This window comes from Carassius gibelio, chromosome B13, assembly GCF_023724105.1.
Source record: "Carassius gibelio isolate Cgi1373 ecotype wild population from Czech Republic chromosome B13, carGib1.2-hapl.c, whole genome shotgun sequence".
Taxonomy (NCBI): domain Eukaryota; kingdom Metazoa; phylum Chordata; class Actinopteri; order Cypriniformes; family Cyprinidae; genus Carassius; species Carassius gibelio.
In genome coordinates, this window is record NC_068408.1 from 3,482,334 (window position 1) to 3,504,267 (window position 21,934).

At 35.4% G+C, this 21,934-nt stretch overlaps 1 protein-coding gene across 1 annotated transcript in view; it reads right to left on the reverse strand.

Moving 5' to 3' along the window:
- Positions 1–10,531, reverse strand: part of LOC127970295 (forkhead box protein N2) — a 31,642-nt gene extending 21,111 nt beyond the window's left edge. The window contains exon 1 of the mRNA XM_052572783.1: positions 10,404–10,531. The gene's annotated coding sequence lies outside the window, so the exon portion shown is untranslated. The remainder of the gene's footprint in view (positions 1–10,403) is intronic.
- Between the last annotated feature and the right edge of the window lie 11,403 nt (positions 10,532–21,934).

Below are 21,934 nucleotides of genomic sequence, written 5' to 3' on the forward strand. Positions count from 1 at the left end.
ATTTTTGATTTCCCATCTGTGTGGCTCTTTAAAAGTCATGAGTGGGGTATTACTGATGTATTTTATGCCACTGAATAAAATATTTAAAAAATTGTGACATTTCAGCTATATTTTGACCAAGTGTCAAAATGCAATGCAATAAAATTAAATGTATTTTATCAAAGACACCATGCTAATACTTCAGAATCAGATCCTTTAATTAATCTATTTTATTTATTTGTGCATGCATATAATCAGGGGTGCAAATTAAGTGGTGCTCATGTGCACATACAAGACCAAAATAAAATAAAAATGTGCAGTGGAAATAAGTTCAGAGCGATTCACCATCACCATTTCAGATGGACTAACACTAATAATGTATAATCATTTTTTTCAAACTGTAAACATAAATCAAAGCCCTGAGCTGCCAGTTTTAAAGCACAACACAAAACTGTAATTTCATTCACTCAATGACAGACTTAGGGGTACTTAAACGCCAAAATTATAGCTTGCTGACGTTAGGTTTGAAAATGATGAAAATTATTTTTTAAAAGTTAGTTTTGTATTTACATAAAAAAAGTATTATCACAGTTTATTATTTTATTTTAAAAACAAACTAACAAAAAGTGCAATAATATTATTATTACTATTAATTATTTTAACAGTTATATTTAATGGGTCACGCTATGTACAGTGTGAGCACCAAACCAAATTGATGGGAACTGCTAGTTGGTGAAAACATGTACCTCTTGAAGATTTTTGATGGTTATTATCAATATTTTGTTGAACATTAAAATGCACCTGATGTCAATGACTGATGTTAAAGTTGCGGTAGGTAACTTTTGACGCTCTAGCGGTTAATAAACAGAACTGCTTGTGTCTTGTGGAAGAACATCGTAGCCGGAACTACTTCTCTCTGTTTATGTCTATGAAGAATCACAAAGGTACTGGGTTACTCCGCCGCGGTACCCCCGAAGCAATCTAAAATAGTCTGAATATAAACACTTATTATAGGTGCACCCTGGTGATTCAGGACAAGCTAAAAACACGGTTTGGAAAATGGATTCATGGTGTACTCGCTTATTATATACATTTTTCTAGATTTTGAACACAAACAAAGTTACGGACCGCAGCTCTGATTGGTTGTTTTTTACCGGGAGCGATGGAGTTTCTGCAAATGGCAATAGGAGCACTGGGAGGAGCCAGAGGAGCTTGATTTTTTTTCACAGATTATCTGTCTCATATTCTACTGTCAGGACATAATGACAGGTTTAACAAATATGTAAAAAATATATTTTTACAAAAGTTACCTACTGCAGCTTTAATGGGGAATATGCATGAAATCATAAAATATATACACAATGCAAATCACTTAAAATAAAGGCGTCTGCCACATGCATGTAAATGTAAAAATATAGTCACTTTTCATTTTTCTTCACTTTAAAAGTTAGCACCACTGAAACAAAACCCTAATGAAATCACAGATTCAAATTTTTAAATTGCTTGGACATGATAAATTTATCTAATGTGAATTTAAATACAGAAATATATTGTCATTTTGCATTTTGCATTTCAAAATGAATTTTGATACCAATATGCTTCCATAGGAAGAAGCCTAAATGTTCAAGAACACTCTAGAAATGAGCCAATCTCAATGTGTTAAATACAGAGAAGAATCAAGAGGAAATATTATAAGATCTAATGGCATACAGGCCTAAAACGACTGAGCCCAATTGAGCCAAAAGTTTCAGTTTAATCAGTTCAGGTTTTTTATGATGAATTGCTTGTTGTATTCTAACAGTGTCTGCTAAATGAATAAATATAAAAGTAAATGCAATCAAAAGTCAACAAAGACGCTTCTCTATATATTAAAAGGCATCCAAATATAAAGTATCATGCCTTTTGACTCTCATTAACAGTGACATACTGTGGCGTGTTTCAAAATTAACAAGGTTCATGTAACTTCCGGTGTTTTGTGTGCTACCAGGCGACTTTATTCTTTTGGAAACAGGAATCTATGTGACTCTGCTGTCAAGACAAGCTTCAGTGCAACTAAAGAGGAAGTGAATCTATCAGTGAACCATTTCACAGAAATAATTCTGCTCTGACAGAGAAGTGAGAACTGCTCTAAAATCCTAAATCATACACTCACCATGCCACATACTGACCAGATGACCTTAAAATCACCTCAGTGCTCACTTAATAATGCAGTCTGGTATCTTTAAAAAAAAAAAAAAAAAAAAAGTTTTTTTTCTGTTTTTTTTTTTTTACAGTGGTTAACAGAAGTTGTTTACTCATTTCTATATGTATTGCGACAGTGGGATTTTTCGATGATGATAATTAAACAATATTTGCTGAGTGTGCTTTTGTGCTGGTTCCTTGGCTGAGATCTAGACCTGTAGAGGACAAAATAAATGACAGTAAAACTGTCTGTAGGTGTCAGCAGACTAGTATTAATGAGTGATTCACTGAATCATTCATTCAAATGATTGCTTTGAAATGACTGATTTGTCTAGAAATTAACCAAGTCACTGATTTTATGAATAGATCATTGAATCACGGATTTCAACGATTTGTTCAAAAACAGATTCATTCAGGAAGGAAACGCTGCAGAGACACAATTGTTCTGCTCCGGCTTTGTCTGGAACTACTTTCTTTGGCAAAACAGAAACTATAAATAAATATATAAATAAAATATACTACATTTAATATTAACCTCTTGTTTGTTGATCTCAATCATGCTCATGTGCTAATATTTAGGAAAACAGCACTGTTGCTTGTGTGATATATTACTTAAATGTGTGTGTGTGTGTGTGTGTGTGTATATATATATATATATATATATATATATATATATATATATATATATATATATAAAACATACATGGATATTTTTTGTCTTATTACTTAAATTATAGCGCCATTCTAACTGCATTCTTATAGCCTTCATCATGCAGTTTTTGGACTCATGACGTGGTTTTGTTTGGGTTTTGTTTTGCAAAGCGAGCGAGTAACAATATCAGTTTGCATAGTTAAAACAAAAATTACAATATTATTGCAAATTATTAATATTGCACACACCTAATCATATCATATCTGTCACTAAATATGCAACAATTTACATTTGCCAATAAACGCAGCAGAGTTTGGAATTAAGAACAAGTTGCATTTTAAAAATAAATACAGAAACCTATTGCAAAACAATAAAACAACAACAAACCCAAACACAACACATCTTTCTATTGCTTGTCTTGCAAGCATTTCATTACGACTAGTGAAGTTTGCTTCAAACGAATGAATCCTCACTGGTCAAGGAGACTCATGAATCAACTGGTTTCAAACCGGTTTATACTTAAGACTTAAATCAGTGTTCGGTGTTAAATCACCGGTTGATCATCAAATGATTTAATTTACCAATTAAAAATACAACTCTTCATGCTTCCCAGTCTCAAACACAAACATCTTCTTGTACTCGAGTCTGTTATCTGCCAGTCCGGTAGTTCTGGTTTTGGCACTGATGTGTGTATTCCATTCTCGTCAACGGCCAAGGTCGCTGTCCTATTGCTATCTCAACTAAAACAAACCCCATGTATTCAGCAAGGAGGGACCTACACAAAGGTTCATTGTTACCAGTGACACAAGGCGCGTCCAGATCCTCACTTTCTCCCTCGAAATCAGGCCAACGGTCACATTAGCATCAGTTTTAAATGGGAGAATGGACACTAATGACAGCATGTATCAAATCCCCTGCGAGGAGCCGCGACAGACGTGGAGATCGAAGAGGGAGGGAAACGTACGATGAGGGTCCGCCAAGTGGGATTCTCTGTAAACATCGCTGTTTGAGACCAACTGACGGATGCAGGACTACCAGAGCATCTATCATCCCAGATAAACAACCTTAGGAATTTAATGAGACACTGATGACTCATCCTAAACCTGCTAGTTAATCCATCAAATGCACTTATGCTTCCTTCGAATCATCTCAGAATTATTGTATATTTACGAGATAGGCACTCACTGAGTGCCACCACAATGTAATAAATATCATCTGAATAGTTTAGGATTTTCTTTAAGCCCAGACTTTGAGCAAGGGTTGTGCTAATTAACAATTTGTTAAACATAATAATAATTTGTTATTTACAATATTTACTGTATAATTTTGCATGCATTTTCTTGCCTGGCTTGTGTAACCAAACTACATTTCCCATAATTCTCTGCAGCTACACACACACAAAAGAGGAGGGTTGTTAATTTAATTTAGTGTGATTAGTGACTTAAAATATTCAAAATAATGAATACAATTAAATAACTGTTGCACATGGAAAAAGCAATAAAAATTTTACATTTTTGAAATTTGTAATTTTAAATTTCTCTTTTACTCTGAATGACCTCTGACAAAACAGAAAAATGAAAAAAATAATAATAATTTTAATAAGGAAATTAAATACACACAAGAGTTCCAATCTTCATTGAAAAGTAAAAAAGAAGAAATATGAACTGCCTGAAGTGTCCATTGTAATTATGATTTCCATGATATGTGCATGTAGAGCAGCAATGAAAATATTGCACAAAACTCATTGCTTTGGTGTGGAGCAATTTCAGTAATTTAGTCAGTTCAGTAACTTAGTCATTTTCCACAATGTGATCACAAAAAGATCATTTGGCTGCTTTTCTTAGCTAATACTGATATGCAAGTTATTTAAATAATCTGCATGTTTTGACATTCAATTTCAATTCGAATTTTTCAGTGATTGAGAGCTGTACAAAATGCATAAAGCATTGAGACACACCATTTACGGCTCATTTGTTGCACTACTGTTAAAAAGCTTCCTGTCATATTGGGAAGTGAAAAAAGAGAGAAAGAAATTCAACTGCCCAAGTGTTCCACTGTATTCTGATCAAAATCACATCGCAATTATGATTAAGTAAGAAACTGCCAGGAAAGCTGGAGGAAGTAGAAGGGAAAGTGCTATTTTTGCAACCCAAATTTGGAGCATCCTCGTATAGTGGATCAGTGAGCGCATGTAACCAAGACAACTGCGGCCTTTGGAGATCTTGGGGTTCATCCCTATATATAGAAAGAATAGAAATAACAGGGAGGAGGAGGAGGATGAAGAGGGAGGCAACGTCTAGCTGCTGAGTGACGTGCAGCTGCAGTCGTTACAGACAGTCACCTGCAAACAAAGGCCAGATAGCATCAACAGACCTGTGCGTGACTGGTGATGGGAATTACATGGAATCTAATTGTTCTGATTGCGATTTCTTTAAGAATTATTTCAATACTTTTGAGAAAGTTGTTTTTGTATTTAAATGTATTGCTATATAAGCTTCAAAGGCTATTACATGGACATCCCACAATGTCTGTAACACCCATCCGGTGCAGCAGGGTGTAAAATTAACATTCACCAAGCACCAAATGTGAGTTAAAATCAGTGTTGGTGAGTATATGGAACTGTTACTTACCAGTTGGCAGGTAACAGGTTTTATTTGATATAATTTTTTGCAGGAAATTTTGCTCGACGCAAACTCCATTTCTGCAAACTTGTGACTGTGAGTTTGTGTCGCTTATAACATGCATTTGAAAATGCACAAAACAGCTTCCTTATTTTGTAATATAAGAATGGTTTTAAATCTGTTGTAAACAAAGGGGAAGCATTTGAAAAAAAGAAGTTTCCCTGCAGTTTTCAGCCAAAATAAAAACTCTATGGTTTAATGTTTGAATGCAAAAAAAAATTAAATTAAATAAACATTTTATAAAGTTCAACTTAAAAACACACACACACACACACACTATGAACAACCACTATAAAAAAACTTATTTTTGTGGGGGTCCTTCTTATAAATTAATTCCTTGAGCATTTATCTTTGAGGAAGTAATTCATAGAAAAAAATGACGTTTTAAAAATAGATTCAGTTGAGTTTAAGAAGTTGTTCGTAATTAGACTTCCAACTCTAGTCTCAAAGTGAACAACATCTAATTTAAACTAAGAAAATTAAATGAAGGCCAATAAACACACATCACAAATTTCTGATGTTAAGCCGCACACATGCTTTCCGTGTCACTGAATAAACATGCCACCAGAGTATTCCAGTTTTCACCCATCTTCTGACGTTTTCTCCATTGTTTTCAGAGTTTGTTCAAAGCATGCATGACATAATCTGCCTGTGGTGCAACATGACAGAACCAAGTTTCCCTTGTGTGTTTAGCTTCGTGTCTAAGACAGGACATCCCATAATGTCTGCAACACCCATCCGGGGAATTATCCATTCAGCCGCTCCACATCCTCATCAGTGAACACTTCCGTTCTCTACAGGCCTTCCAGAACGCTTCCAATGCATTTCAAAAGTGTTTTGCTTCAGTGATGTACAGACAAATGAAAGGAGAACTAACTTGAGTGGTCTATTAAAACACACCAGTCAGAGGAGTATGTATACACATGCATTCATGACTTCAAGGTTAGACTATTGTAATGCTTTATTGGGTGGTTGTTCTGCACGCTTGGTAAACAAACTACAGCTAGTCCAAAATGCAGCAGCAAGAGTTCTTACTAGATCCAGGAAGTATGACCATATTAGCCCGGTCCTGTCCACACTGCACTGGCTCCCTATCAAACATCGTATAGATTTTAAAATATTGCTTATTACTTATAAAGCCCTGAATGGTTTAGCACCTCAGTATTTGAATGAGCTCCTTTTACATTATAATCCTCTACGTCCGCTACGTTCTCAAAACTCAGGCAATTTGATAATACCTAGAATATCAAAATCAACTGCGGGCGGCAGATCCTTTTCCTATTTGGCGCCTAAACTCTGGAATAACCTACCTAACATTGTTAGGGAGCCAGACACACTCTTGCAGTTTAAATCTAGATTAAAGACCTATCTCTTTAACCTGGCTTACACATAACATACTAATATGCTTTTAATATCCAAATCCGTTAAAGGATTTTTAGGCTGCATTAATTAGGTAAACCGGAACCGGAAACACTTCACATAACACCCGATGTACTTGCTACATCATTAGAAGAATGGCATCTACGCTAATATTTGTCTGTTTCTGTCTTAGTCCGAGGTCACCGTGGCCACCAGATCCAGTACGTATCCAGACCAAATGGTGGATCAGCACCTAGAAAAGACCTCTACTGCCCTGAAAGACAGCGAAGACCAGGACAACTAGAGCCCAGATACAGATCCCCTGTAAAGACCTTGTCTCAGAGGAGCACCAGGACAAGACCACAGGAAACAGATGATTCTTCTGCACAATCTGACTTTGCTGCAGCATGGAATTGAACTACTGGTTTCGTCTGGTCAGAGGAGAACTGGCCCCCAACTGAGCCTGGTTTCTCCCAAGGTTTTTTTCTCCATTCTGTCACCGATGGAGTTTCGGTTCCTTGCCGCTGTCGCCTCTGGCTTGCTTAGTTGGGGTTACTTCATCTACAGCGATATCATTGACTTGATTGCAAATAAATGCACAGACACTATTTAAACTGAACAGAGATGACATTCAATGATGAACTGCCTTTAACTATCATTTTGCATTATTGAGACACTGTTTTCCAAATGAATGTTGTTCAGTGCTTTGACGCAATGTATTTTGTATAAAGCACTATATAAATAAAGGTGACTGATTGATTGATGTAGTCACCAATCACTTTGTCTCAATGGGGCAGAAGCTTGACATGAAGTTAACTAAAACCCCCAGAATTCACAGACCATCCCAAGGATAGTTTTCTACATCTAGGTCATCTAGTTTCTGCAGATCAAAATAATCTTATTAATAGAAGAACATCCTGAATCTATACAAGTAATGAACACACACACTCACCTTTAAAAGTCATCATGAAATAGTGTTTGCAAACTATTTACTTCCATAATGTGATGTTTCTGAGTTGTGCATTTTAAAATGATGCATTTAAATGTATGCATAAATAACAGACTGCATGATATGCAATCTCAACATGAAAGGTGATCGAAGAGGAGGGGGTCGACAAATTAGAAGGCTTGATGATGTCATCGCTAAAGAAAAAGACATTTCAGAGGCAGAGCAAAAGCAAAAGATCATGAAGACAAAAATGCATAATGTGAATTGATGAATCTTTTACAGCAAGACCCAAAAACATGCATTAAAGAAGTAAAAGTCTCCGATTTGATTACATTTGACTTGAAGGCTAAATGCACAAAAAACACTCTTAAAACAGTTCTCTGCAACACACTTTCATAAAGAGCTTTATGGATTTTTAGAGAGTAAACAAACTAAGTACCTTCAACTAAAAAGTTATTTTTAGAACTTAAACCAGTTCTCCTATAGTACAAGACTTTATAAACTTCTAGCTGAAATATTGAACTATCATAAGTGCACCAAAATACACCAACTGCTGGGAGTCGGTTCAACTGGCAGTGCAGTCTTTTATCTTGTTGTGGTCTTTGTGTGCCGTTTATCTTGGGTCTTGCTGTCAGCAAACAACATCTGTTGAACGTGGAGAACTGACCAACCCACCGCCCTCTTAACTGCACAATTAAACAGACTGACTTTAACTCAATTAAGAAACTGTTTGGCATCAACCACCTCTTTATTATGGCCTGAACATTATGATACACACCGTGCAATGGCAGTAATGTTGCAACCAATCATACATATACATACACAACCAATGCTATCTACCAAATTGTTGATAGGAATCTTAATCTTCCATTCAGGGTTTCTTTTGCAATTACTTGTATCAACCATCAAACTCTACACAATGCGTAACAGCATCTTAAATAAGATTAGAAGACAATTCCCACAGCTGATAGCTTTCTCTTGAAGTGATGCCATGCCAAGACCTAAGCTTCAGCATTTAAGAGATTCAAAATCACTTTACAACAACGCAGAATTGGAGACATAATATGTTGTTTTGACTTTAGCCTTGGGGAATAATAGCAAAGGATATTCAATCAATGAGCAGACTTGCTCTGAAAGTGATTATCCTGTGAACAGATTGCATCATGTCAATGAGGTCAAGCTTCCAGTGAATGGAGCTCATATGCACCCCGCAGCAAGCAACGGACAGGCCCCTTTTCAAAACGCTCCAATAGCTCGATGTTTTTAGCAAGAACTGAGAGGAACCAAGTCATTCACAGAGTAAAGTCAACTCAAATGCTTCCTGTCAGAAATGTCACTGACACAGGTGGTATGGCAAGCATGCATGTCAACAGATTTCTGGCGGTGTAGGTGTTATGACTCAGATTTCCCATGACAGTGACTCTTAGTACGTTGTTTGTAACACGTTCTACACATTTATTTAGAATAAAACACTTTAGAGATAACTTTTTAGTAACTAATGCCTACAGAAATGTGAAGAAAGCAAGGTGGCACATATACACACACACAAGTACATATATAACTAAACTCATGAATTCAACTGAACACTTCTTTTAAACAACATTAACCCCACAACCAATTTATTGAGAAAACTAAAGATTTTGGTACGGACACTTGATGAACCACTGTTAACCGATTAGACAATTATTGACCAATCGCTGATGCAAAATGGCCAAATATCAGCCAAATAATCATCTTAAACCATCCATCACTAATGAAACAACTGTCACTTTTCGTCCCCAAATAAAGAAAAACTTTACTGAAGCAAATATGGTGACAAATATCAATAACTAATAGTTCAGTCAGAAATATGGGCAGTTGATACTACAATCAATATCACATGCTACATCCAAAGTATTTTTAAACACCATGTATTGAGCAGTTTATGACCTCTAATAATTGAGAGACATGGTATATTTAAAAATAAGATGATATCTAACCACAACACTATTTAAGTGAAATGCAATAACATGGTGATTGAACTAGTTAAAATAAACGCAATGGCGGCAATTTAAATATATATATATATATATAAAATCACTAAAATACAATTATTGATTGTGTTTTTAAAAGTTGATATTCATGTTATTAGTCAACTAGCCACATACACAGATGTGAACAGACAATAGAAACGCATCACAAACGAACGCAACATTGAAACATCGATTTGTTTACACAGAGTTCGGCGCGAATTCGCTTTCAATGTTAAACAAAGACAAAGAGTGGGGCGCTAAATCATTTCAGATATCGGTATTCCACTCAGAAGTGCGCTGGAAGAACACTTGAGCAAGTGTCCTCGATCACAAAAGAAGTTGTTTGCTGGATTCGAGCACATGGCACGAGCGATGGAACGCTCGCGTTTAAATGTTTTCCGATTTAGAATGCCGTGAAATTCGAAATGTGGACGTCAACAAACAAGAGCGCTTGAGACACAATACAGGAACCGAGGCTCAGCTTGATATCCGCCCATGCGTTTCATGTCAACTTGCCTGTAGAATGTTAACTTTCTAAATATAAAGTCCATCGACACCACAGAAAGCGCAGGCTAGATGAGGTTACTCACACTGAAGCACGCCGAGCTCGTGTTCCGCTGAAGCGCGTCTGTAGTCCTCGGCTCGCGTTCTGCTGCTAAACTGTTTCCTCCATCCGCGCTGCGCTCAGATCTCGCCGCTCAGCAACGCTACCAAACCCCTTTACCATTGCCAAGGCAACAGACCTACTTCAGCCAATCATAACCCCTCCCCTTCGATATACCCTAGCAACTGCTGCGCCATTCCACTCTATTTAATGTGTTTTCACCTTATTTTCCTCCTCCTAAATATGAGTTCTACTCAAAATCGTTGATGAATGTTTGTTTTCTGATCTTTTTTGTGTTGTTTTATTTAACTCTTTAGCTGAAACTAAATATTTCCCTACCTTTCCCTATATATATATATATATATATATATATATATATATATATATATATATATATATATATATATATATATATATATATATAGTATCAATTAGTATATTTATTTTGTTATTGTATTTCATTTTGTTTATTTATTTATATATATTTTGAGCCATATGGACAGTGATGTGAAGTTGAAGTGTGTCACTGGTTGTCTGTTCCTAAACCACTAAATACCATCTTTAAACGGAAATATTACTAGTTAATATTAAATTTATGCATTTAGTAGACACTTTTATCCAAAGCAACTTACAGTGCATTGAGGCTAACATTTTTTACCTAACATCTGTTCCCTGGGAATCAAACCCACAACCTTTTGCGCTGCTAACACAATGCTCTACCACAGGAACACTTATAGAGGAATATAGGAACACCTTTAGTGTCGCAATTGAAAATAACAAGTGTGAAATGTTGTTTTACTCCAGCTTAAAAATGGCTTTCCCCCCAGTTTTAACAAGACAATAACCCAAGGTGAAGCACAGTGTATGTGTGAAATGGGTTAGCGGGGTTAAAAGCGCAGTTAACACCTAAAGTGCTTGTTTAATCAACAGTAAATGACTTAATAAAACAGACCTACAGGGAAAACTGGGGAAGTTACTAGAGAGACTGTCCCATACATTCTAACCTGTAACCTGCGTAAGCTTTGAATGAAACATTCTGAGACAGTAACAACTGTAAGATAGCGTGACCTCATTGCATGTGCATCTGCTCCTCTCACCAAAGTGCTGTTCTCACACATGCTTGCAAAGGCACAAGACTTCTCACTCAAGGCACGCAAGTGAGCACATCTTACCATAACAAGACCTGAAAATGGTGGCAAGGCGGCTGGATTTCCTCTCTTTGTGCTAAAGCAAAGAAGCCACTGTATTGTTGATTGGCTGATTGATGATAAGGAGGTTTCAAGCACCACTAGCCTAGTACTTACATGCTATGAAACCCATAGTTTAGTGTTAATACCAGGGGATTTATACCAAGAGCAATTCAGGTCATTGTAACAGTGTGTTCTTATGAAATACGACACTTATCCGCTCGTTTAACTGGACGAACAGGATTCTTATGTCTTTTGAAGTAAAATCCATTCAAACAAACAATTTCTGTCGTTGCTGTTAAAGTTAGCCGCCGATATGCTGAATCAGAAGGATGCCGTTTAGGCTCATTAGATTGATTTATTAATTGCATCACTGTTAATCGATTACACAGGGCTGTTTAATCTCCAAGTCTTGCCTGAGAGGACTGCATGTGTGCGGTGTTTGTCTAGACAATGTCATCAACACATTGCTACTTGTAAATGAAATGCTCTGTTCGTGGTAATCAGAAAGAGTTCATCCATTCTTTGATGTTTTACAGATGATTTATTATATTTCAGAGCAGCTTTTTTCCCTTACATAAACTTTTGAGTGACATTTACTTTGGTTACAGCACAATTGAAAAAAAAAAAGTCAAACTGATTTTTTTTAAATGTTTTTTACAGTTTATTCCAATTTGCAAAAAAAAAAAAACTATTTAATGATTATTTACTCGTGATGTTGTTTTAAATCTGTGTGCTGGTATTTATTTAAGTGAACACAATTAATTTTATTTTGAAAAATAACACGTGTTATTTAACAAAAAATTGACTATTATAGTTTTTATTAATATTTTGGATGAGTTTTAATTTATATATTTTCCATTTTCCTTTTAGTTCATTCATTTTATTTAATGTTTTTGATATTTTTATTCTTTTTTAAATATGTCTAAATAGTGTTTAGCCCTTTTAAGTTTCAGTTAGTTTAGTACTTTAAGTTAAACTGAAAGAAAAAAGTTTCAGCAACTTGATGAAATAAATTAAGATTTTTTATTAGATTTATAAATATTTTAGTAACAAAAATGTTTTTATTATTTACTCATCATCACGTTGTTCAAAACTTCTTTGCTATTACATTTAAAGTGAACACAAAAATATATATATATAAAAAATCTTTACACCACTGTTATTTTACTATAATGCTGTACTATTATAGCGCTTACTAATATTCAATTAATTAAAATTTTTCATTTTAGTCATTTCAGTTTTTTAAATGATTTTTATCATTTTTATTTCAGTTTTAGTTTGAGATATTTTGGTACATCCAGATAAACTAAATAAATAAAATACATTTAAGAATTATTTTCAGACACGTCACGTCAGATTATAATCAAGAGTCAGATTTGATTTCTTGGATTGACTGCATTAAAATCTTCACAAATTGTCCTCCTGTGTCGACAGATAAATAACAGCATACTGTGAAGTTTTGAATCTACATTTTGGGTGAGGAGTTAAAGAAAAGGACTTTGATCCAAGAACCCCACATGGCAGAATCAAGGTCACTGAGAAGGAATATCTTTAAGATCGTATGATTGTATTGAGCATAAGAGGACGTTGAGTACATGACATCCACTCACATACATCACGTCCTTTCAGTTTACTATAGCATCATGTTCCTGATCAGAGCTATTCATAGAGTTAAGAGGCACTTTGAGATCCCCGTTCTCCCACAAGCCCTCCCTTAGTGCCCAGAGATAATGAAGTTGCAGTACCAGCGACTGGGAGACAAGATTTAGCAATCAGCTCGCCAATGGAGCTGACTGGAGATCAGCTTTTATAAAGACTCTTACTCTGTGCTACTCCACTCTCAGACTGAGGAGCAAAAAGATGAAGGAGGCCAGGTCTAAACAATTGTGGTTTGGTCTGATTCTCCAAAGGAAGGTTTTAAGCAATCGTGTAAATAAAGTAGAATGGATTGTTCTTTGAGAATAGGAGTAAACGTGGATCGTATTTGTTTAGGAGGTGTTAAAGATTTGACCACTATTTGTCATGCTCATACATCAGCGTTTTTTGCTGGTCATTGAAATACATTTCTATCAAACATTCACAATATTTTCACTTAATATAGACAGAGAGTCAGAAGCACGTGATTGGTTGATAAAATGTTGTTCAGGGTCGAAGACTCACCTTAAAATCTGATTGGTCAAAGTCAAAGTCCAAAAAAAAAAAAAAAAAATAGCATGTAGATCCAGGATTGTGTACTATGTCAAAGTCACCATGACCCTATTTAACTTCCAAATATACATACACGGTTTTATTGTACTTATAAGTGCATATTATTCCAAATAATAATAATAATTAATAAAAAGTTTTTGTAATCACTTATATAATAACTTTCTCTCTTAACATGCTCGAAAATCTTTCAATCTGGATTTATTCTGGTCAGCCTTTTTTTTTTTTTCTGATCCAACAGATTCCCAGATCATGTAAAAATGTATATAAATGTAAAAAAGTCACAGAAGATCCCATTTCATTCTGAAATACAAAAATAATTTGAGTAATATAGGTTGCATGTTGACTTGAAGTATGTTTGAGCAGTTGGACAAAAAGAAAATAAAGGAAATTTTCTCATACAACTTGTTGCCCTACTAATATTTCATTTATTACATATTTTTCATTATTATTTTTTACATTCATCTTATTTTACCACCTACTATGTAATTATATTTAAGTGGCTAACCAAGTTTACTTTATCTCTGCAAGTTGTATCCTGTGTGTAACTGTGTATGTGACAAATACAATCTTGAATATTGGGACTAAAATTGCATGCTATTCCAAATTAAACATGTTTGTTTTTCGTTCCGTCTTTAACGTTGTTTCATTGAATTTCCCTATTCTCCCTATAACTGTGTATGAGACAAACTAAAATCTTTCCCAGAACTGAAAATGAAAGGAAAGGACGTAGAGATGCACCACAGAGCCGGGGTTGAGCATTGGATGGACGGAGTGTAAGGGTGTGTCAATGTGGGCGTTGTGCATGTGTGTGTGTGCTGGTGTAGTGGTCAGATACCCTGCTGCTTTTATAGCCCATAAATCTGAGCGGCCAGCGGCTGCTGTAATCAGCTCACTGAGAGCCTTTCATGCAGAAAATGAATCAGACCGTTTGAAAGTAAGCACAAACGCCTCACTTCACCCACACACACACAATGTATGTCGGCCCAAGCCAATACACAGACACTCCACTCCATTCCAGCCGGCTTTAAGCTAATAAAACACTCCATTAATGACGAACAAGGTTTGTTCACGAGATACTTTCATCTCGCTTTCCATGATAGACGTTCTTGCTCTCGTGCACGCACGGAACACGCTTGTTGTTGCACTTAAACAAAACAGCTGTGACACTGTATCTGGAAGTGGAGGGTTATTGAATTAAAGCAGCTCTTTAATGTACTCTCGTCTGCAAACCCATCTCTGCAGTCTTCAATATCGCATTAAAGCGAGACGCCTTTCTGTAATTTTATCATCTCACATACAAACTTGCTTGACCTACACGCCATCCGGAAGAAATCAACATTTATGCTTTTCCTCTTTCTGAATAAGATCACCTTGAACTCTCTTTGATTAAAAAAAATTAAATGTCCCTATGGGTGTTTTGGGTGGATGCCAGGGTGTTGCTAGCTGCCAAAGCTTATAATGCTGTTTAACTCATTGTTTTGGCTGGTTGCTAAGGTATTACTATGCAGTTGCTAAGTTGCCTCTGTGGGGCCAAAATATCTCATCTCCATATTTAGGATTCAAATTCAATGTGTGTAAAATAGTTAAAGTCAACACACAATGTATGTCTCACTCAAATGAAAAATCCAGCAAAACACATGAGCCGCCGCCTTCACTGTCAGGCGGTTTAAGGGCATTTACATAGATAAAGGCGCGAGGACAGACAAACCGGGTAAACAAGAACTATTTGCATTCACCTGAGGGCAAGTACCAACTTACTGTGGCACTCCCATCAGCCATCTGCTTTTCTTTTCCAGTCTTTCTAAAAATAAACACCATGTGATGTCAGTTTTCATTTTAATGTCCTGTACATTAGGGCTTGAAATAGTGTGTAATATAATACTTAAAACATTGATTCTGGTTGGATGAATTTTGGAAAGAATATTATTACTATCTAAAGATGATCTTTTCAAGAAATGCACAAACACACACACACAAAGAGAGAGAGAGAGAGAGAGAGAGAGAGAGAGAGAGAAAAGAGACGCACATGAGGGATGTAACGTGTACATTTTTTTTATTGATTACATGATTACATATATATATAATATGACATATGATAGGTAAAAATTGATAGCCTGAATGCACTGTAAGTCGCTTTGGATAAAAGCGTCTGCTAAATGCATAAATGTAATTTTAATTTAAATTAATTTAAAATTATTTATTTATTATAACTCATTCCTCTTTTTTCAGCTTTTAAATATTCCTTTCTAAGATAGCCTGTTGCTTTTATACATTTAGAAAATCTTCCAGTTTTGTGGACATTCACACAGAGACCAGTCAGGGCACTATAATTAAACAGAAAAATAGAAATTGAAAGGCCACACGGTATCTGACCACTGGACCTAGAAAAATTCTTTACATTTTAAGAAGTGTTTTCTCAATATTTCAACATTGCATCAACTACTAATGAACACAATCTTTTTTATTTGAATTATCCCTCAGTAAAGTTACTTAACCATGAACTACTGTGTTTTTGGGAAGTTTTTTTTTCTTTTAAACACATTAAAATGCACAAATCTTATTTCTTATTTACATATATTGCAGGCATTCTCAAACTTTGTTATTTATTTCACCTAATATTTATTGGAATAGGTAATGAATTAATAATTAAGTAATTTGTACATTCACAGTTCTGTGACATTAGTAAATGGTCACATGACATGCAGGTATACAAATTAAATATGTAATTTCTTTGGTCAGCTATTTATTTAGTTTTTGTACTTTTTAAATGATTGATTTAAATTTTACATTTAATATTAGATTTTCATTAAACTTTACGTAATGTAATGATCAATGCACTTTATTATGTTAACAGCAAATATAATATATTTTCTTTCTCTTTGCATTTTTATATCAATGTGGTAAAAGATTATGCTATTTAAATTAAACAAGTTAGGTCAAAAGTAATCTAAAAGTAGTCTGAGATGTGAAGTGTGGATGGATCTCCATGCAGCGTTTGCCTGACCCAGAGAGCATTATTAAACACTGTGACAGTGGAGTGTGTTTGCTTACAGAAGTCCTGTGTTTGACAGTGCTTTGTGTGCGTGGGCCTTTATGAAATGTGTCAACAGATCGACACATGATGGTAATAAAACACTCGACATGCAGCGGAAAAGATGCAAAGGCTGCGGTGAAATTAACCCACGGTCTGGGTTTGGTTTGGCCTACATACACAAAATAAAATAAAAATCTTGTCATATTGGTGCTGGTTAGTGAGGTATATACTTGCTCTTAAAGGTTTAAAAGCAATATAATAAGATGAAAGTGTAAACATTTAGATAAATGATGTATTAAACCTGCTATATAGAGCTTGACAAAATATATTGTTTAAAGCACTTCAATGTGTTAACAACAAATGTAATATATTTTCTTCCTTTGTATTTTTATATTAATATGGCACATGGTTATCCTGTTTAAATTAATGTGGTAAACGAGGTAGGTCGAAAAGCAATCAAAAAGTAATCTGATTTTATTACCTAAAATGTGTAATGCGATGGCTTACTTTATTAAAAAAAATTTTTGTCATGTAATCTGGAATGAGTACAATTTGTAATAAATCTGGGCATAAGGACAGTGCAAAGGTGAAAAATTAAAATGCATATTGTGAGAAATACATCCTGAGCATTGTGACTTTATTAAATACCGCCCCTTTAAGACTCAACCTTGTTCACTTTTCACTTAATTAACTACCAAAGGTGTTCATTGGGCTGTATGAAACAACCAATACTGAAGAAAAACGGAATTTACAGAGGCAATAAAACAACACAGGATCAATAGGCTGATCTGATTTGCTCCTCCAAACAGTGTATTGTGTTTCAGTCCTGCTGAGAGCGGCTTTTGTTTGATGAACTGGCTGCTTTTCAAGAGAGACACCAAAACAAAAGATCAACCCAGACGATTAAACACAGACTCATAAATGACTGTGATATCACAGGCTGTGATTCAGTGAAACCTTTCTCTTCCTTTGAGTCCTTCTTCATCTTATTTCAGAGAACATCATTTCTGGTTAATACATGTTAATGATCATTTTATTTAATTAATCATTTCTATTCTTAAAAAAATCGAACTACCTTTCTTATCTTTTTTTATTCTATTTTCTTTCCATTTATTATGCAATTGTGTGTGTGTGTGTGTGTGTGTACATATGGACACACACACACACACACACACACATATTATATTATTTAAAAGCCCTTGCTACGTGTACTGTGTTAACCTAACTGAGACTTGTTATAGCACTTATATTGCATTGCTCTTTTTCTTGTTTTTGATTGCTTCCTCTGTCTTCATCTGTAAGTCGCTTTGGATGAAAGTGTCTGCTAAATGAATAAATGTAAATGATAAAAGGGTGAAAAAAACAAACATAGGATTACATTCAAATATAGTGACTGCATCTAAAGACCAGAATTGGGAGTGGCCTTTTTGATGCACATAATGCACACAATGCTCTAGCAGCGTTTTTGGCAACCACCCATAATACCCTGAGCAACCACGTAGCAATATGCTGAAACCAATCAAAACACTTAAGCAGCAGACAGAAATGAAACTACCTTGCATTATGGCAGCCAGTTTAAAAGTATGCTGCCTTGACAACAGCACTTTTTTGGAATTTTTTTAGTAACCATTTTGCATTGTGGCATCCAGTTTGCAACCATCCAGAGTTCCTTAGCAAGCACCTAGCGGTGCACAGTAAGTCGTGCAGAGGTTTTCTTGAGGAGCTGTGGTTTGTGGGACCATCAGTGGTGTTTGGTGGAGGGGAGCAGTGCTGTTCATGTTCCCTCCCCCACAGCCTCAGGCACAAGTGCACTCTTGTGTTGCGGGACAATGGTGTAGCTGTCTGTCACTGGCACCATCAGCCCTGGTGTGGGCCGCAGCACATGCTACAGCTGCCATCAGTCTCCTGATGGAGAACTTCACACCCCACACAACTCCAGACATCACCCGCAAACCAGTCCAAATATCACAGGAATACACTCTGTAGTGAGAAGTCTACTTCCTTTCTCAATTGTTTCTACTTAAAGTGCTTTAATATATGTATTTATTCCTATTTTATATATTTTTTATGTTTTAATTTTAAATATTTAAAGATATTTTCTGGACTTAAAACATGCTTTGTTTAAACTTTTGAAAATAATTAATAAAGAGTAGGAAAGATTATTTCAAAAAAAGTTGTGATGTGACAAGTGTATAAAACAATACTTGAAAACATGAACTCAATTAAAACGTTAATATATAAATCAATATTTTAACTGAACATCAAACATTTGCATTTACATAATTTAGCAGATGCATTTATCCAAAGTGACGGCAATAGAAGTAATATATATATATATATATATATATATATATATATATATATATATATATATATATATATATATATATATATATATATATATAGCTATATATTATTTGAGTATATTTTTCTTTTTGACATAATATTGAAAAACAGAGAGTTTGTGAGTTCATCAATTAAAAGTTTAATGATTGTATATTTATTTTAATTTTATTTTTTTTACTATTTTCCATAAAGGAAGTACTCAAAATATAATTGAACTATTATGTACTGGGTGTAAAGGAAATAAAGATCATCTTCATTTGTATATACTGTAAGCTTTGTGTAATCTTTTGAAAACAATAAATGACAAGTAGAAAAAGTGATTTTAAGAACAAATGATCCGTGACATATGAGAAACATATGTATAAACATATGAAAAATAAATGGATTTTCTAATCGCATACAGTAGTGAACATTTGAAGTGGATCAAAACCTTTCATCAAAGTTGTCTTAAAGCCAAACCAATACCTGTTCTTGTCTTAGGACAACTTTGGTGAATTTGTTTGATCCACCTCATGTTGACTACTGTACTCTCACTGCATGTCAACAACTGACCAAGTCTAGTTTTACTTCTCAAAGGAATTTTAGGAGAAACCCTTTATTAAACATAATATTATTGAAGATGGAGGAACTGAAACAGAGTTTGCGAGTTAAAGAAGTGAAGAATCAAAGGAAAATGGTAGATCTATGTGAAAAATAAACCAAGGACTCCAGAGCATTCAGAGAGTAACTTCTGAGCAACAAAACGAAGATCTGAAAACGTATAAAATAAATCATGCTAACCACTGCATGTATGCATGTAAATCTGTGTGAAAATATACAGTAGGGTGAACATAAACAGACCTGAATGAGGCGTTGATGTGTGTGTTTTCCTCATGACTGGGTGAGTGTGACCCCTCACCTGAAGGGGAACCGGTCTGCGAGTGTGTGTGTGTGTGTGAGGAACGCGTACCGCCTCGCTGAGCAGTGCCTAATGAAGCAAGGAGTGTGTCCGCAGGGCAGACGGGCCTCGTGTTCCTACGCAACCAGGAGTCATGGGGAGGTGGTGAGACAGTGAAACAGGCTACGACTGCTGCTGCTGCTTCTCCATCAACACACAAGGATGCTGCCGCCAACCCCAACACAGTATTTCTCCTGCTTTTCTACTCACTTTTTTTTCTCTTTTTTCTTTACATTTTTAGCAGACGCTTGATTTAAGCAAACTTCAAACTCTGGATACATGCAACACCCTAGCAACCACCTAGTTTCCCTAGCAACTATAATGGACACTGGACATCCTGACATGCCAGTTTATGTTCAGTTTTCTTTCAATACATTCTGTATTGTTAAAAGTGCTATTTAAATAAAAGTGACTTGACTAGTTTTCAAAAAAAAAAAAAAAAAAAGGTATATTTCATAAATTATCTTCAATAGCCCTGTGCTGTTATTGTTAACTAAAACTATTGCATTAAAAATAGCATTCTATGAAACTGAAATGAAGCAATATATAAATAATAGATGGAAACTTAAACTTAAAATCTTAATTGTCACAAAATATATATTAAAAAAAAAATTGTTTAAATTAAAGTACATTAATGACTTAAATTAAAGTACAAAAAAGCACATAACCAAACTATTTAAACTTAAAAAACAAAACTAAAAGAAAACCTGAAAATATAAAAACAAAAGCTAATTAAAAAAAACTCTTATTCTAAATATGTGTGATATCATCATCCAGCTCAGGTCAGTTTAAATAGTATCTGTGCAATCAAGTCAATGACATCGCTGGAAATCAAGTGTCCTTAACTAAGCAACCCAGTGGGGAACCAAAACTCCATCGGTGACGGAATGGAGGAAAACATTTTTTATTTCTGAGACGAAGCAGATAATTTCTCAAAGATACTTCCCCTTCAAGAGTAATGAAAGAGCAACCTGTGAGCAATAACGTCTTACTCTTGGTGTATTTCAGATCAGTGTTACAGTTGAGGGATGAAGCGGTGTGGTCAGTGCTGTTCTATTCTTAGTGTTCGCTGAGACTCAGCTGGACAGGAGAAGGTGCAAGAACCTGCTGCCAGCTCCCACCGTGCTGATCTAACTGGCGGGGCCCATAAGCCATCTGTCCCCGAGATACATAGCCCGAGAGCAGCAGCGAGGGCCTGCTAACACTGCTGAATGGAGGGGGCTAGTTCTCCTAGCAACCGGTCCTTCTTTTACATGTGTTTCAGGGGGTGCAATATCCTTATGGCGGGTCTCGCTCACTTTCACTGTCCTATTTATGGTAATGAGCCATCTGCCCTTTCTGCAGTACTCGAGGGGGAGTGTCTGTGACGGGACAGGCCAGGGGTGCTGGGACGTTTGCCACTGTAGTGCTCATGTCTGTCTTTTAGCACTTAGCAGACAGACTTGTTGATTCGCTGGAAATTGAGGTAAATGAGCCGTGATGTGATGCTCGATTTGTCTGGACCCATTCATTTATAAAAATAAAAAAATAAAAAAACATTAAAAATGCAATTCATACAGACTATGACTTCCATACACCTCTATAATCAGGAATTTCACACTCAGTCAGTTTAACTTCCAAGCATTTACATCGCAAAATTATTCAAATATATTCAGATTGTTCACATATAATTTGATTCAGATCAGGCCTTTGGAGTGCATAGCACAAATAATTTGGTTCAGATCGAGACTTCAGAGTGCTCCGCACGGATCGTTCGATTCAGATCGGGACCTCAGAGTGCACATCACAAATTGTTTGATTCA